The sequence below is a fragment of the Doryrhamphus excisus genome, chromosome 21 (genome assembly GCF_030265055.1).
Source record: "Doryrhamphus excisus isolate RoL2022-K1 chromosome 21, RoL_Dexc_1.0, whole genome shotgun sequence".
Lineage (NCBI taxonomy): Eukaryota > Metazoa > Chordata > Actinopteri > Syngnathiformes > Syngnathidae > Doryrhamphus > Doryrhamphus excisus.
In genome coordinates this window covers 5,479,671-5,497,751 of record NC_080486.1, presented here as the reverse complement: position 1 = coordinate 5,497,751, position 18,081 = coordinate 5,479,671, and the positions used below count along the sequence as shown (strand labels likewise).

General features: G+C 37.8%; 1 protein-coding gene across 3 annotated transcripts in view; it reads right to left on the bottom strand.

Moving 5' to 3' along the window:
* The window catches only part of kcnh2b (potassium voltage-gated channel, subfamily H (eag-related), member 2b), a 274,228-nt gene that overhangs the window by 105,720 nt on the left and 150,427 nt on the right, over positions 1-18,081 (bottom strand). The window lies entirely within an intron of this gene.

The window sequence follows — 18,081 nt, the reverse complement described above, 5'->3', positions numbered from 1 at the left end:
CCCAAAGTCCTTTTGATGAACAGCAGGGTGGCTATGAGCCACAGTGTCAATGTCCTGAAATTACCCTGAGGGACATGTCCCTGAGATGAACTGTAGCCTTTGCTCCATGTGGCTTTATTTGATTTCTTTCATATAAACCCTTTCTGCTTTTCTTCTTGCCCTGCAGCCATTTCAAAGACAATCATCACTCAAACCACAAGGGTTTAAGGCGAGGGTCTCAAACTCAACTCAACCGGGGGGCCCGCGACAGGTAGTGTCTGGGTGAGCATCAAATATTCAGTCCGGGATCACGTTTCAACCAAGTGACTAACTCCACAACAAACAGGAGGTCATTACTCGACTAACGTTGTCATGAAAGAACACAATAATCGTCACGCAGCCACTTAACACAACAACAACCTAACACATGTACAGCGTAACTACTGCTACCAATTTAAATAAACTAAATAGTTCAATGCCGGGCTGCATTGTGGTCGAGTGGTTAGCGCGCAGACCTCACAGCAAGGAGACCAGGGTTCAATTCCACCCTCGGCCATCTCTGTGGGGAGTTTGCATGTTCTCCCCGTGCATGCGTTGGTTTTCTCCGGGTACTCCGGTTTCCTCCCACATTCCAAAAACATGCTAGGTTAATTGCCGACTCCAAATTGTCCATAGGTATGAATGTGAGTGTGAATGGTTGTTTGTCTATATGTGCCCCGTGATTGGCTGGCCACCAGTCCAGGGTGTACCCCGCCTCTCGCCCGAAGATAGCTGGGATAGGCTCCAGCACCCCCGTGAACCTCGTGAGGATAAATTTGGCATACGACAGATTAGACTCCCGGCTTTCATCACACAAAAAAAGTTACTTTCTACCTTTTTCAGTTCTTTAGTAATCAGCAGTAGAAAGTAGGTAAGTTTCAGGTAAATATCAGTTCCCGACTAAAAAAACATTACATATATTTCAAGCATAATTTTCACTTTTACACAAATTTAGCCGTATGCAAGGCTGCAGCAAGGGCTCATGGGAGATTGTTGGCAACACAGATTGTTGCCAAGGCTGCACGGAGTTCAATTCCACTTGTCTATATGTGCCCTGTGATTGGCTCAGATAAGCAGTAGAAGATGAATGAATGAATGAATGAATACCCGACACTGTTCTGTGTGCTATTAGGTAAATAACTGGGCTTGGGCTTGAATTTTGTGAATTTTTCTAAATGAATGCAACTGTACAAAAGATGGATAGTTTAGTTTAGTTTGGTTTGGTTTGGTTTGGTTTGGTTTGGTTTGGTTTGGTTTGGTTTGGTTTAGTTTAGTTTAGTTTAGTTCGAACATTAAAAAAAACATTCAGAGTACAACAAAACAACTAAAACCAATACAAAATAAAATAAAATACATCTGTATATATACATACGCTGCACAGCGGTTGAGTGGTTAGCGCGCGGACCTCACAGCTAGGAGACCTGAGTTCAATCCCACCCTCAGCCATGGGTTTTCTCCGAACACTCCGGTTTCCTCCCACATTCCAAAAACATGCTAGGTTAATTAGCGACTCCAAATTGTCCATAGGTATGAATGTGAGTGTGAATGGTTGTTTGTCTATGTATATGTGCCCTGTGATTGGCTGGCAACCAGTTCAGGGTGTACCTTGCCTCTCGCCCGAAGACAGCTGGGATAGCCTCCAGCACCCCCGCGATCCTCGTGAGGATAAGCGGTAGAAAATGAATGAATTAATAATTCAATGCCCCTTCATGTTTACAATAACATAACCGATATCAAACCCAAAACCAACCAACGCTTCAACTAAGAGCGCAGCGAACTAAGACTTTAACTAAGAGTTTAACTCCTAGAGAAATGAGTTCTCCACAGCAGGTGTGTTGCCAACAATCTCCCATGAGCCCTTGCTGCAGTTCATGAGTGCTGAGACGCGGCATTTAGATTCTTAATAATCCTGGTAAGACAGTAGTAGGACAACACCAGATGAGACAACCAATTACTATGGTACTCCTGCATGGGTTGGTCATTTTTCTCGTTTGGAAAGCGGTGTGCTCAGCAGTTCTCGATTGAGAAAATAAGCTAACCTAAATAAGAACGAGCGGGTTATTTCTCACCGTATACAGGGACGCTTCAATGTATTGTTTTCTGTGCACATTTGCCTGGACGGCAGGATTATGCATTTATCAACCTGATGGTGCAGGTATGTATGTGATTTTAGGGCACGCTGTTGTTTGTTAGCACGCAGTTGAACATGAAGTCCTTTGTGTTGCGAGCATCACAGTGCAAGCTGCTTGTGCAGATGGTCCACACAGAAGCCAATGGGCAGACAATGGAGAATCCCTATACACACTCATTTTATCACTAAAGATCGTTAAAAAGATGTACAACTGCTGATATAAATTTTATTACTTGACAATTTTTTTTATTATTGTCTTTTACTGATAAAAAGAATCTAACCAAATTATGCCCAAGAACAGTAAGTGTGTACGTTGCACATGTCCAGACTTGACAGGAGCCAATCATGAGGTAGGAAAAAATTCACAACAAGCTTGCAGATAGTCATTACTCAATATAGCATTCTGACTCACAGTGTCATCTTATAAACAACATCAAAGTCATCACACAGCAACTTAACACCCAAAAGGTACCAAGGAAATGTTTAACATACATTTTAACAGATACCCATCATGCATTCCTGCATGATGAGCAGTTTAGTATAGAACAAGCAGCATAGATGAGCCAGAAGACCCAGAGTCCAGAGGGAAGCTGATGTCATTGCAGTGCCCAATGAATGTGGTACTCAAAACTCAATTGATTATCAAATCAAAATCAAATCAACTTTATTTGTAGAGCCCTTTTCCTGCACAGACATGCAACACAAAGTGCTTTACAGAATTAAAAACAATTACCACAATTAAAAGGAAAAACAATTACTAAGAAAGCCCCCCCTCCCACCCTCCATACAAGACACACACACACAATCAATCGCCACCTTTGGGGCCGTCCACACTGGGAGGAGGCGCAGGCCGTGTCATTGGGGGACCAGCACCCGGGCCCCCCGACTTATCGACAGACGGGTGGACCCCCACATCAAAGGGAGGAACCCCCAGCCGGCCGGGTCGAAGGGACCCAAGGATGGCACCCCCTCAGCAGGCCCGGCACAGCCCCCCCAGTGTGGAGGACCCCCCCCTGAGGAAAACTGATTATGGGAAAACTTTGTGAGTGTATTTCTTTCAAAATCATATTGGTAGATTTTTGAACACCTTTGTGTGTTAAGTCGCTGTGTGATGAATTTGGTGTTGACACCATTAGTCAGACTGTTACATTGTAGTTACATACTGGAAAATGACCTCCCGAGATTTCCAAAGGGTTGTCAAGATTGTTGTGACTCATGAGTGACACAGTATGTAAACAATTAGCAGTAGTTATGAAGTAAAGGAGATGTCATGAGATTTGAATTTAGTCATAAATTATCTGGAGTTTGAATCATTTCACAGCCCTACTATGTAGCAATATAGTGAAACCGAAAGACTCAGGTGTATAAAGATAAAGCTCACCTGTCAAATGTCTTTCTCCAGGTGTCATCTTCTGAGTAGTGTATAGCTGCTGTGTTAAATAATGTCTGGTTACAACACAGCTCTGCTGGTATTTACCATGGTATTTCTCTGGGGCTCAAGGTCTGGATGAGGGTCATAGATAATGACTGGGTTTAAATGGCAGCCTCGGCTTCCAGATTCTGTCAGCCGCAGAGGAGCCACCACCACGCTAATCTCTGGAGAGATTTTGTATTCTCCAGAGGATCTGCTGAACCGCGAAAGGTAATCACAATGTGTGTGTGTGTGTGTGTGTGGTAGCGTTAGAGAGAGATGTAACACAATGAGTCAGCTATTGATTCACACTTTAGTGTTGACCTTATGGTTGACTTAGAAAGTTCAGATCCACACACCAACAACTATAAGCATCAATTGTCTATGATACCATGTCTATATAGAATGCATCGCTTCCATTATCATCTGTATGGATTTTGTGTCATTAATATTAAAGACTGATTAATTTCTTGGAAATCTGCCAATAGCTTGGTGTCCATGATTATTAGTTTGAATGAATTTTAAATCAAATCATTGTTGTGTCGCCGGCAGTCAAATCTCATTGGGGCAAAAGTTTGGCTAGATTTTTCCGATTTCCTTCAATCCCAGACTACTATTGACTACTCGCAGAAGATCGAGTTATGTATCAGGTAGTATTCGAGTTATTTTAATGGATGGTTTCATGAACTTTGACACAAATATTGTTTGTTTTCGTGACAATTCGTATATCTAAACAACTATAGCAACAGAAATTTGGTTGTTTTACATTAAAGTAAAGTATTTTCTGAACTATAAGGTTCTAAATTCTGTAAATATTTTGTGCTACTTTGGTAAGCACTCCGCTTGATTGACTATTGGACCAAAATAACAAGTGAAGCAAATGAATTCGGAGCTTGGGTTAACAAAAGAAGTGGTTTGAGAACCACTGGTCGAACAGATCGCCGGCAGTCAAATCTCATTGGGGCAAAAGTTTGGCTACCTTGTGGATTTTAGATTTTAGATTTTTCCTATTTCCTTCAATCCCAGACTACTATTGACTACTCGCAGAAGATCGAGTTATGTGTCAGGTAGCGTTCGAATTATTTTAATGGATGGTTTCATGAACTTTGACACAAATATTGTTTGCTTTCGTGAAAACCCGTATATCTAAACAACTATACCAACAGAAATTAGGTTGTTTTACATCAAAGTAAAGTATTTTCCGAACTATAAGGTTCTAAATTCTGTACAAATTTAGTGCTACTTTGTTAAGCGCTCCGCTTGATTGACTATTGGACCAAAATAACAAGTGAAGCAAATTAATTCGGAGCTTGAGTTAACAAAAGAAGTGGTTTGAGAACCACTGGTCGAACAGATCGCCGGCAGTCAAATCTCATTGGGGCAAAAGTTTGGCTACCTTGTGGATTTTAGATTTTAGATTTTTCCTATTTCCTTCAATCCCGGACGACTATTGACTACTCGCAGAAGATCGAGTTATGTATCAGGTAGCATTCAAGTTATTTTAATGGATGGTTTCATGAACTTTTACACAAATATTGTTTGCTTTCGTGAAAACTCGTATATCTAAACATGTATACCAACAGAAATTAGGTTGTTTTACATTAAAGTAAAGTATTTTCCGAACTATAAGATTCTAAATTCTGTAAAACTTTTGTGCTACTTTGGTAAGCGCTCCGCTTGATTGACTGTTGGACCAAAATAACAAGTGAAGCAAATGAATTCGGAGCTTGGGTTAACAAAAGAAGTGGTTTGAGAACCACTGGTCGAACAGATCGCCGGCAGTCAAATCTCATTGGGGCAAAAGTTTGGCTACCTTGTGGATTTTAGATTTTTCCTATTTCCTTCAATCCCAGACGACTATTGACGACTCGCAGAAGATGGAGTTATGTGTCAGGCAGCATTGGAGTTATTTTAATGGATGGTTTCATGAACTTTGACACAAATATTGTTTGTTTTCGTGACAACTCGTATATCTAAACAAGTATACCAACAGAAATTAGGTTTTTTACATTAAAGTAAAGTATTTTATGAACTATAAGATTCCAAATTCTGTACAAATTTAGTGCTACTTTGGTAAGCTCTCCGCTTGATTGACTATTGGACCAAAATAACAAGTGAAGCAAATGAATTTGGAGCTTGGGTTAACAAAAGAACTCCAACCACTGGACATTGGTGTAAACAGGTCGTTCAAAGTGAAGTTGCGAGCGGCATGACACTGATGGATGAAAGACAGCAAACACGGAGGCAGCGGCGGGCGAGTTAGGCCACCATATGTGACTGGATTGTAGATTCTTGGGCTAACGTATCTGCTTTCTGATGTCCGAGCTTTGGCGGTTGGGATCAGTCTTTTGGGTGTTATGGAAATTGGTATTGGGAAATTCAGACAAGACGCATGCTACCACAAGGAGAAGGAATGACTGGGAAGTATATCGCAGAAGAAGAAAGGATCGTTGACCCTCCAACTTTCTTCTTTTGGTTTATTGATTAGTCGACAAGTCGACATAAATGGACCAATGTCTTGCGTAAATTACCCTTTGGGGGCTCAAATTTAATGATGACCACTTATCAACTGTAAGGGGATCCCATCCAATGTCAATATAATCAATCATCTGTATCTGTATATCTGTATATCTGTATATCTGTATATCTGTATATCTGTATATCTGTATATCTGTATATCTGTATATCTGTATATCTGTATATCTGTATATCTGTATATCTGTATATGTAATCATCTGTATATGCTTGTGTGTCAGTGATATACTACCACGGTTCTATACTCGGTTCACTCCACTGACTCCTGAAATGAGCCGGATTCACTGTCCACCATCCCCATGCTGACTTCATGATGGATTGGTCCGAGGAAGGCTCCTGACTGGCTCGCCTACTGCTACTGATCTGGGAGGAATTCATCTACCCTCTGGTGTCAGATTGTACAACACAACAACTGGTGCATCAGAGTCAAATGAACAACAAATAGGGGGACACATTCTGTATAACGAGACATAAGTACCATGGACCTCCCCCTCTGTGTCCCAAATCTGCAATAAAACTGGAATCAAACTATTCCTGCGATAATGGGGTGTGTCACTTCCTGTTGTGTAACTTAAGAGTCGCACTGGATGTTGAGTTGACACTTTGGGCGTTAAGTACAATGTCTGCTTGTGATTCTCGTTCAGGGGGCCATGGTTCGAGCCTAGGTGTGTGCACAGGGTTGGACCATATGGGTTACAAGCGTTAAAAGTGTGTACCCCCCTCACAAATGGCCAAAAGTGAAGGGCCGACCAACAAGTGGCTGTTAGAATAAAATGTAGATAGAATGAATATAGCGTTAGTTATCACCCTTATATCCATTTGATTAGACAATAGAAAGTGTTTGAATGTGCTGAAGAAGAAATGTTCCCGTGACCCTGACCAGAGACCCCCAGCGGCACATATAGACAAACAACCATTCACACTCACATTCATACCTATGGACAATTTGGAGTCGCCAATTAACCTAGCATGTTTTTGGAATGTGGGAGGAAAACCCACGCATGCATGGGGAGAACATGCAAACTCCACACAGAGATGGCCGAAGGTGGAATTGAACCCTGGTCTCCTAGCTGTGAGGTCTGCGCGCTAACCACTCGATCACCGTGCCGCCCAACAGAAAACATAATAAACATAATTAAAAAATATTCATTCATTCATTCATTTTCTACCGCTTATCCTCACAAGGGTCGCGGGGGTGCTGGAGCCTATCCCAGCTGTCTTCGGGTGAGAGGCGGGGTACACCCTGGACTGGTGGCCAGCCAATCACAGGGCACATATAGAAAAACAACCATTCACACTCACATTCATGCCTATGGACAATTTGGAGTCGCTAATTAACCTAGCATGTTTTTGGAATGTGGGAGGAATTAACCGGAAAACGCACGCATGCACGGGGAAAACATGCAAACTCCATACAGAGATGGCCGAGGGTGGAATCGAACCCTCGTCTTGAAGAACATCAGAAAGACCATATTTAAATTTTAAGACAACTTACAACATACACTGATACATTTCTATATAGAGCCAAAAAATAATTATTCTGTGGCGATCCAATATACAGTATATATAATTGTTGGGGGCCGCCACACATAAATAAATATATGGGAAACCCCAATGTGCCAAACATGGTTGTCCTTGTACACTACACATCGTAAGTCCTAAAAAGGAACACATTCTTATAAAAGCACATTGACATGAAAAACAAATCAATGTTTGCGTTTTTATGAAACTTTTTTAGCCTTCTCTGATTCAATTACTTATGATGAGGAGGACTAGCCAGGCAGAGCGCCAGCCTTGCCAAACAGCAACGTGATTAATGGGGCCAGAGCAAAGGAAATGGGTCACAGTGCAACATAACATAGTGGGAGAAGAAATCATAAGGCAAAGGGGGTGCAAAAATGAGAGAATTTAAAAAGAAAGACAATAGGAGGGGGTTTAAAATGTGACGAGAGGGAAGATGGAGGAGAGAATGAACATGTGGCCTAGTGTGACCTCTCATTGTTGGATCTTATTTCTTCATCTCATGCAAAATTTATTGTCTCTTGTATCTTCTCAAATAGCTTAGCATAATACGTATGACCTACAATACATTGGACTGGTTGGAGCATCTTTAACGTGCAAAATGTATCAACGTGCCCACTCACTGTACCAGGGGTGTCAGAGCTTTTTCCACTCAGGGCCAAAATTTAAGTTGTTTAAATTAATATTGCACTTTCTGTAAATCCCATAAACTTCATTTCACTTCTCATCTGTCACCATGTTTGTCTGATATATGATATATTTAACTAGAATGGCTGATCCCAACAATCACTGATTTATATTGGAACATTTTGAAAATGATTATGGATGCCCTAACTTCTTCATACTACTGTATTTTAAGAAAAGTATAGGCGAAAAAGTGTATTATTAGTATCAACTTCACTTTTTGTTGTTTTTTTTCCAAAATATTTCAATTTTCTTCTTAAATAATATCCATAAATTTAATTTTTTAAATATTTTATGACATGATTCCCATAATAACAAAAGTAAAAAAAAATTTCTCACTGGAATCCCTCTTTTTTGTGTTAATATTTTGACTTGCTGTTTCCCCCCCCCCCCCAACTATTTAGACTTTCTTCCTGTAAATTTTCTTCTCATAATTATGACTTTATTCCCATCATATTTTGAATTTATTTTTGTAACATTGTAACTTTTTCCAAAAGTTTTCCAAAAATTACAACATTATTTGCTGTTTTTGTTATGACTTTTAAAAATTTGCTGTTTTTTATATGTATATATTTTTTATATTTTTAAATTTTTGAATATTTTTTATATTTTTTAATTTTTTAATTTTTTTTATATTTTTTATGTTTTTTATATTTTTATATATCTTTTTATTTTATATATTTTGTATTTTTTATATATTGTTTTTTATATTTTTTATATGTATATAAATATTTTGACTTAATTCTCATAAAATTTTCATTTTGCTGTTTTTTTCCCCCAACTATTTAAACTTTCTTCCTCTAAATTTTTTTTCTCATAATTATGACTTTATTCCCATCATATTTTGAATTTATTCTTGTAACATTGTATCTTTTTCCAAAAGTTTTCCAAAAATTACAACGTTATTTGCTGGTTTTGTTATTATGACTTTTAAAAAATTGCTGTTTTTATATGTCTATATTTTTCATATATTTTTATTTTTTAATTTTTTTATTTATTTTTTTTATTTTTTATTTTTTATTTTTTATTTTTTATTTTTTTATTTTTTATATGTTTTATATTTTATTTTTTATATATCTTCTTATTTCATATATTTATATATATATTATTTTTTATATGTATATAAATATTTATTATTATATATATTTAATATTTAAGATTCTGACCTCATTTTTGTAAAATATTACTGATTTTTCTATTGTTTTCTTGTGTAATTATGTTTTTAGCATGCACTGTACACTAATAAACAAACAGCTATGGCCCCCAAATGGCCCCCAGGCCACGCTTTAGGCCCCCCTGACCTATACCAATTATATTTTTATGTATGTGACCCTCACTCTAAAAAATTTCGTCTTTTTTTATCATTTGAAAAATGATCAGGCCCATGACATAAATATCATAAATGTAAGGCTAAAGGTTCTTTTCAGTCACCAGTGGCTGCTGATCTGTTAGCATTAGCATTTAGCAGTCCTGCAGCCCATTTTAAATGTATTTTTTTCCAGGAATTTGACATGTATAGCTGAATCCATACAACTGTATGTGTCCCTTATGCTGCCAGGTTAGTGGTAATATGTCTCATGTTAATAATGGAACATTTTCCATTTCATCTCAAATCAATTGCGGGACAACGTCATGGTGTTCTTTCAATTTACTTGAGAACAACCAATGTTATATAGAGCGTTGCAAATGGCAAAATCAATGTCTGCTTAATGCTGTTTGGGGAAGGCGGAAAGGGGAAATAGATGACTTAGATATAGATTCTTCTATGAGCCGAACAGGGGACATATTTGCCAAGGTGTTTCAGGGTTTTTTTTTTTTACATGACATCCGCAACAATCTTGTCGATCACTTCTTGTAAAATGTGTCAAAGTGAGACATCCGAGTCACAGCAGCAGTTTGAGTCATGTGATCGATTGACTGAGGCTCATGGGAGAAGAACATACAGTATACTGTTGTTCAAAGATTAACAACACAGCGGTTCCCAGGCATTTGTAATCGGGCATCAAATTCGCAGATTGTGCAAGTTTGTGGTGAGATTTTGTTGTTTGTTTGGTGGACATTGAACGCATCATAGTCAGTGTGCAGTGACTGACTTTTTAGCTTCTGATCTATTAGTGTTGAGTATCTTTACATTTCATAAACAAAGAACACACCCTGACAACTTTCCGATTGAGCGGGTACAAGATACCTCAATCAGATTGGGGAAAGGAATATTCCACCCCTGTGAATCCGATTATATATTCATTGGGATTGGCACTTTTCTTTCGGAATGAGGTGTATACAAAGGTTACATTCTTTCCGTTTGAGCAAATAACCCGAATGGAATTGGAATATTTGGGTCCATGTAAACGTGGCTTGTGAAACTCTTTGTCGAGCACCTGTGAGTCAGTGAATATTGAATCTTCGTCAAGCACCATGAGTCAGCAAAACTGGAGTCTTTGTCAAGTTGTTAGTCAGTGAGATACGAGTCTTCATTGAGCAACAGTAAGTAAATTAATCTCGATTTTTTTGTCAAGCACCCATGACCCAGTGAATCTAGAGCAGGGGTGGGCAAACTACGGCCCGGGGGCCACATCCGGCCCGCCAAGTGTTTGAATACGGCCCGCCCAATCTTTCAAAAGTATTTAATTTAAACTCAACATACAACCTGGCATCATGGCCTGAGCCAACCTTTTGATGGTTGTATCAATTTCGTTGTTTGACATGGTCTGTTGTTTACAAAGTGCTCCTGAAAAAAGAGACACAAGCACATAATAATAATAAAAAATTTAATAATTATTATTATATTATTATTATTATTATTATTATAACTAATATGATTATTATATTTATTATATTAATGCTAATTATTATATTAATTATATATAATATTGTTATATTTGCATATTTTACATAATAATAATATAATAATTATTATTTTAATTTTATTTTAATTATTATAATATTTAATTATTTTTTAAATATTTAAATATAAATATAAAATAATAAATAATAATAGCAGATTGCATGACAATTTTACAGATACAATAATACCAGGTGGACTGTTAGGTGTAAAATATATAGTCTGCCCCCCCGGAAATTTTGTTATATCAATGCGGCCAGCGAGTCAAAAAGTTTGCCCACCCCTGATATAGAGTGTTCGTCAACCCATGAGTCAGTAAAACTCAAATCTTAGGCGAGGACCCAATCCTCAAACATTTGTACAAATTAAGTTACAGTAACACAAATAATCTCGTTACCTGGTTTCATTTCTTTTAATTTAGCTAGCGGTAGCAGGATTGAGTCAGCGAATGAGTTAACAAAGACAAACACCCATGAGTCCCGATTCAGTATGTTTTGAACAACTTGTTCATTACTCGCACATCTCGATTTCCTTCTTTATTGAACCCGCATCGGGGAAACACTCAATCAGTTTGAGGTATTAAGGCAGAGGCCACCGTGCCGACAACTAAATGACAGTCCTGCAGGTTGAGCGTGTCACATGTTCCTTGACTCCATTCCAGCCCATTTAACTGACAGGACTCGGCATCGGTGCCACAACATGTAAGCATTTTTCGCCAACATTACAGTATTACCACACTGACATGCTGACAACTGCAACCCAGCAAGAACAAATCTGCTAGTTAAAAGAGGACAAGGGTACGAGTACAAACTATAGTGGCCTGATTGTTTTATACTGGAGCAAGATCACTTTCTTTATTCCAGACAAGGATATAGTTATGCATTAAGGAATAATTGGAACAAGCAATCTTCGTCTTGGAAATCATTGAGTGCCCTAAACAGAATAAATGAAGTTCTTTTCCTCCAGGTAGACTGAGGGCGCCGTTCATTGTAGAGATGAAAAGGCACTCATTTTCACTAATTTCTGCCCTAGTTCACAAACATAGTGCTGGGTTCAGACTTTGCCAGAGGTGAATATCTCACCATAACAAGCCCAGTGACACATTAGAGTCGTGTCCAGCCAAGGGGGCTTTCTTTAAAGAGGAAAAAAAAGGAGAAAAAACATGTGGCGCCGCTAAAAATACCTGTTAACACCATAAAGAGTGTATGCTATGTGATAGACCCGCGCCATTATAGCATCACGGTTTTAATACCTGGAAAGTCAATTAACGGATCACCACAGGCTGTTGCATAGGGATGGTGGTGATAAATTCACTTAGGATAGCTGAGTTAATTGCATTACTTTGCAGCAACCAGCAGAGGGCAAAAGTAATTGATGCCGAACTTGTTTGCTGCCTCGACGGGATGCGGAAGAAATCCAAATAGCAGCTGACTCGAGACGTTCCACTTGGCAGCGTTCACATATGTGGACATGTTCGTATTTCAAAGTAGTAGCCAAAAACACGACCACTAGGTGGCAGAAGTGCGTTTTATAAGAACTTTGCTGTTCATTTCTATGCAGACCTACCAACATGTACACATTTATAGTACTCAACATGCAATTTGACTGTTGAATATGCTTGTATGCTCTACAGTTTTTGCATTTTCCTGGTTTCATTTTGTATAGATACAGGAATAAATATGATCAGTTTCTGTAGTATTTCAAATCGGGGGGCTGATGTCATCGCAGCGCCCCAATTAATGTGTTGCTCAAAACAATAGATTATGGGAAATGGACGGCTTTGAGAGAAATTGAAAGAATGATTGATGCAGAAATCTGACAATGAAGGGCAGACTCATATTCTTCCAAACAGAAGCTGACTCGAGACGTTCGACATGGCAGCTTTCACATATGTGGACATGTTCGTATTTCAAAGTAGTAGCCAAAAACACGACCACTAGGTGGCAGAAGTGCGTTTTATAAGAACTTTGCTGTTCATTTATATGCAGACCTGCCAACATGTACACATTTATAGTACTCAATATGCAATTTGACTCTTGAATATGCTTGTATGCTCTACGGTTTTTGCATTTTCCTGGTTTCATTTTGTATAGATACAGGAGTACAGTTTCTGTAGTATTTCAAATCGGGGGGCTGATGTCATCGCAGCGCCCCAATTAATGTGTTGCCCAAAACAATAGATTATTGGAAATGGACGGCTTTGAGAGAAATTGAAAGAGTGATTGATGCAAAAATTTCACATATGTGGACATGTTCGTATTTCAAAGTAGTAGCCAAAAACACGACCACTAGGTGGCAGAAGTGCGTTTTATAAGAACTCTGCTGTCAGGGAGAACGCAAGAGGTTTTCATTTTTATGGAGACCTACCAACATGTACACATTTATAGTACTCAATATGCAATTTGACTTTTGAATATGCTTGTATGAACTACAGTTTTTGCTTTTTCCTGGTTTCATTTTTATGTTCAGTCTGTACAGTATAGATACATGAATAAATATGATCAGTTTCTGTAGTATTTCAAATCGGGGGGCTGATGTCATCGCAGTGCCCCAATTAATGTGTTGCTCAAAACATAATGGATTATGGGAAATAGATGGCTTTGAGAGAAATTGAAAAAGATGATTGATGCAAAAATCTGACAATGAAGGAGAGACTCACATTCTTAAACAACCAAGGCGTTTTGAATCAGGTGATAAGCATGTGGAGGACTTGTAGCACAGTGAGTGTCATATTATTGTGTATCAAATTATGACTGATATTATTCATTCATTCATTGTTAGCAAATGTCAAGAAAAAAATATATATCCACTAATACTTTACAAGACACACCCACAGTAGACTTAAAGTTGCATCAAGATGCAAAACACGGCTTCAGACTTCTCCGCAGAGATCTCCTCCTTGGGCTTGTAAAAGCTTTCCCATAACGGCAACTCATTAAATAAATATACACAACCTACATTTCACTTAATGTAATGCTTATGATGTCACAGCAAGCCTTCTCTGATAAGTGTTCAGGATCTTGAGCCCACACGTACAAAGGTACACTAAAAATGTCATTTTTCTATACAATATTGTACACATTGTCATTCCAGAACATGCCCACCTTGACAACAATATTATTAGTTTTTTTATTATTACTCAAATGTCTAATCTCCAGGTTAAATCCTCAAAGACGGTGGGTGGGTTCCTAGCACTTTGCTGCTGGGTGTAGTGTATGCCATCCATGGCTCCATTGCATCTAAACGTTGTTGGAGAACATCGCTCTGTTCTTGGTGACTCTGGGTGTCCGAACCCAAGGGCCGTCTGAGCAAATTCCATGTATGGTAATGGGTGTGTGTGTGTGTTAGGAATGCTAAATGAGATCTGTAACGGTAGAGTGTAGTATGTGAGCTGGATTTTGGTTTGTTCATGTCGACTATCATTATTTTCATATTCAAAATGATGGTTTGTCATTTCTGCCATTATTTTGTTATTTTCAAACATTTTCTTCAAGTGTTGACGGTTGTAAAATTGAGACGTAATGGGAAAAGACTACATTTATATTTACATTCCTTGACCATGAAAACATGGAAAATTTTAAACATTTGAAGAATTCTAAGAATGTTAACATTAGCATGCTAACCTCTGAAAATGCTGAATGCGCAAACCTGCGCGTTTGATACATTGGTTGTTGTTTTCCACCACCCACGGTGACAAAGGACTACAATTATATTTAGATTCCTTGACCATGAAAACATGGAAAATTTGAAACATTTAAAGAATTCTAAGACTGTTAATGTTAGCATGCGAACATCTGAAAATGCTGAATGTGCAAACCTGCACGTTTGATACATTGGTTGTTGTTTTCCACCTCCCACGGTGACAAATGACTACATTTATATTTACGTAGATTCCTTGACCACGAAAACATGGAAAGTTTGAAACATTTAAAAAATTCTAAGAATGCTAACATTAGCATGCTAACCTCTAAAAATGCTGAATGAGCAAACCTGCGCGTTTGATACATTGATTGTTGTTTTCCACTGCCGACGGTGACAAATGACTACATTTATATTTAGATTCCTTGACCATGAAAACATGGAAAATTTGAAACATTTAAAGAATTCTAAGAATGTTAACATTAGCATGCTAACCTCTGAAAATGCTGAATGAGCAAACCTGCGCATTTGATAAATTGATTGTTGTTTTCCACCGCCGACGGTGACAAATGACTACATTTATATTTAGATTCCTTGACCATGAAAACATGGAAAATTTGAAACATTGGAAGAATTCTAAGAATGTCAACATTAGCATGCTAACCTCTGAAAATGTTGAATGCGCAAACCTGTGCGTTTGATACATTGGTTGTTGTGACAAAGGACTACATTTATATTTAGATTCCGTGACTATGAAAATATGGAAAGTTTGAAACATTTGAAGAATTCTAAGAATGTTAACATCAGCATGCTAACCTCCGAAAATGCTGAGTGCGCAAACCTGTACGTTTGATACATCGGTCGTTATTTTCCACCTCCCACGGTGACAAAGAACTACATTTATATTTAGATTCTTGACCATCAAAACATGGAATGTTTGAAACATTTAAAGAATTCAAAAAATTTTAACATTAGCATGCTAACCTCTGAAAATGCTGAATGTGCAAACCTGTGTGTTTGATACATTGGTTGTTGTTTTCCACCTCCCACGGTGACAAAGGACTACATTTATATTTAGATTCCTTGACCATGAAAACATGAAAAGTTTTAAACATTTAAAGAATTGTAAGAATGTTAACATTAGCATGCTAACCTATGAAAATGCTGAATGTGCAAACCTGTGCGTTTGATAAATTGGTCGTTGTTTTCCACCTCCCACGGTGACTTTCATGTTTGCTTTAGCCTTTCTTGTTATTTTGGTACTTGGTACTTTGGTACTTACTTACCGATACGTTCCATGTGTGCTTGTTTTTTTCTTTAACTTAATCTTTATTGCATTTTTCATCATTATTGTGTCAGATTTTCAAACATTTTCTTCAAGTGTTGACGGTTGTAAAGTTGAGAGGTAATGGGAAAAGACTACGTTTATATATTTAGATTCCTTTACCATGAAAACATGGAAAGTTTTAAACATTTAAAGAATTCTAAGAATGTTAATGTTAGCATGCTAACCTCTGAAAATGCTGAATGTGCAAACCTGTGTGTTTGATACATTGTTTCCACCTCCCACGGTGACTTTTATATTTGCTTTAGCCTTCTTTGTTATTTTGGTACTTGGTACTTTGGTACTTACTTACCGATAAGTTCCATTTGTGCTTGTTTTTTTGTTACTTTAAAGACTTTATTGAACCAACCTGCCGCCCTGTCTTTGCATACACAAAATCATAGAAGAGGAGGGACTAACTTGATCAACCTGTAGCTGTAGAAAGTATCGAACAGAAGAAGAACACATTCCAATTGCCATTTCTGGTAAGGCAGCAGAAACACACATTTAAATTATTCACTGTTCTATGTGCTGCCGAGCATTATAGTGATTTGCTACCATCTTCAGGCCTGAGCTGACATTACAGCTGTCCTTTTTGAACCACCAATATACTGGCAAGCATGGTATTCAGCATTGTGACACACAGACCATCATAGCCCAAGACCATCAAAGACCAATAAGGGACCAAACATGATAATATTGTTTTCCAGATATTGAGTATTGCATTCATTGCATACATGTGACATATGGCTCATTGCATTCTTTTTATGTTCTGTCTAAAAAGAACATTTGCAGACACAGCTGTTGCTGGAACATAACTACAGTACATCGTACGGATTAATGCACACTTATGTACACATCCACATAAAGGGGTTGATGTTTGTGTTTCGACTATGCCATCTGTGCCATCTTACTGTACCATGATTACATTATTGTGTTATATCATCAACCCTGGATTATTTTCTATTCACGTTCCTGAGGACAAAAAACATGGGGAAAAAAAGAGCATGATCGGATAAAACCATTCCCATTTCCCTTTAGTAACTCTCTGTAGAATGCCCTGACAGAGGGCTTAACTTAATCTTTATTGCTCTTTTCATCATGATTGTGTGAGATTTTCAAACATTTTCTTGAGAAGTTGAGAGGTCATGGGAAAATACTACGTTTATATTTCGATTCCTCGACCATGAAAACATGGAAAGTTTTAAACATTTAAAGAATTCTAAGAACGTTAACATTAGCATGATAACCTCTGAAAATGCTAAAGATGTTAGTATAATTAAACATTAGAATGCTAACACCTGATAACATGATAGCGCTAAATGTCTGCTTACGTTGAAATTCATGAAAATCGACAAAAATGATAGTATGTTAACATACCAATGTTAGCATACTAACACTAGGATTATAGTGTCTACCTATGAAACTGGCTAAAAATGGTACGATGCGAATGTTAGCATAGTAGCAATGCTAACATGCAAGTTTTTTATCTTGCTATCGATACTGACATATCAATGTTAGCATACTAACATCTAGGATTATAGTGTCTACCTATGAAACTGGCTAAAAATGGCACGATGTGAATATTAGCATAGTAGAAATGCTAACATACAAGTATGTTATCTTGCTATCGATACTAACATACCAACGTTAGCATACTAACACTAGGATTATAGTGTCTACCTATGAAACTGGCTAAAAATGGCACGATGCGAATGTTAGAATAGTAGCAATGTTAACATGCTAATGCTTTAGCACCTAGCATAGTAGTGCTAAGTGTTATATAAGTGTCGACACATTAAAATTACTAAAATGTTACTATGCCAATATTAGCATGTCCACAGTGCTAACATGTTAATGTTAGCATGCTAATATCCAGCATTATATTGTAGTGTTTACCTATGAAAATGGGTAAAAATACTAGTAGGCTAACCTTAGCATGCTAATAATAAAAACATGTCCACAGTGCTAACATG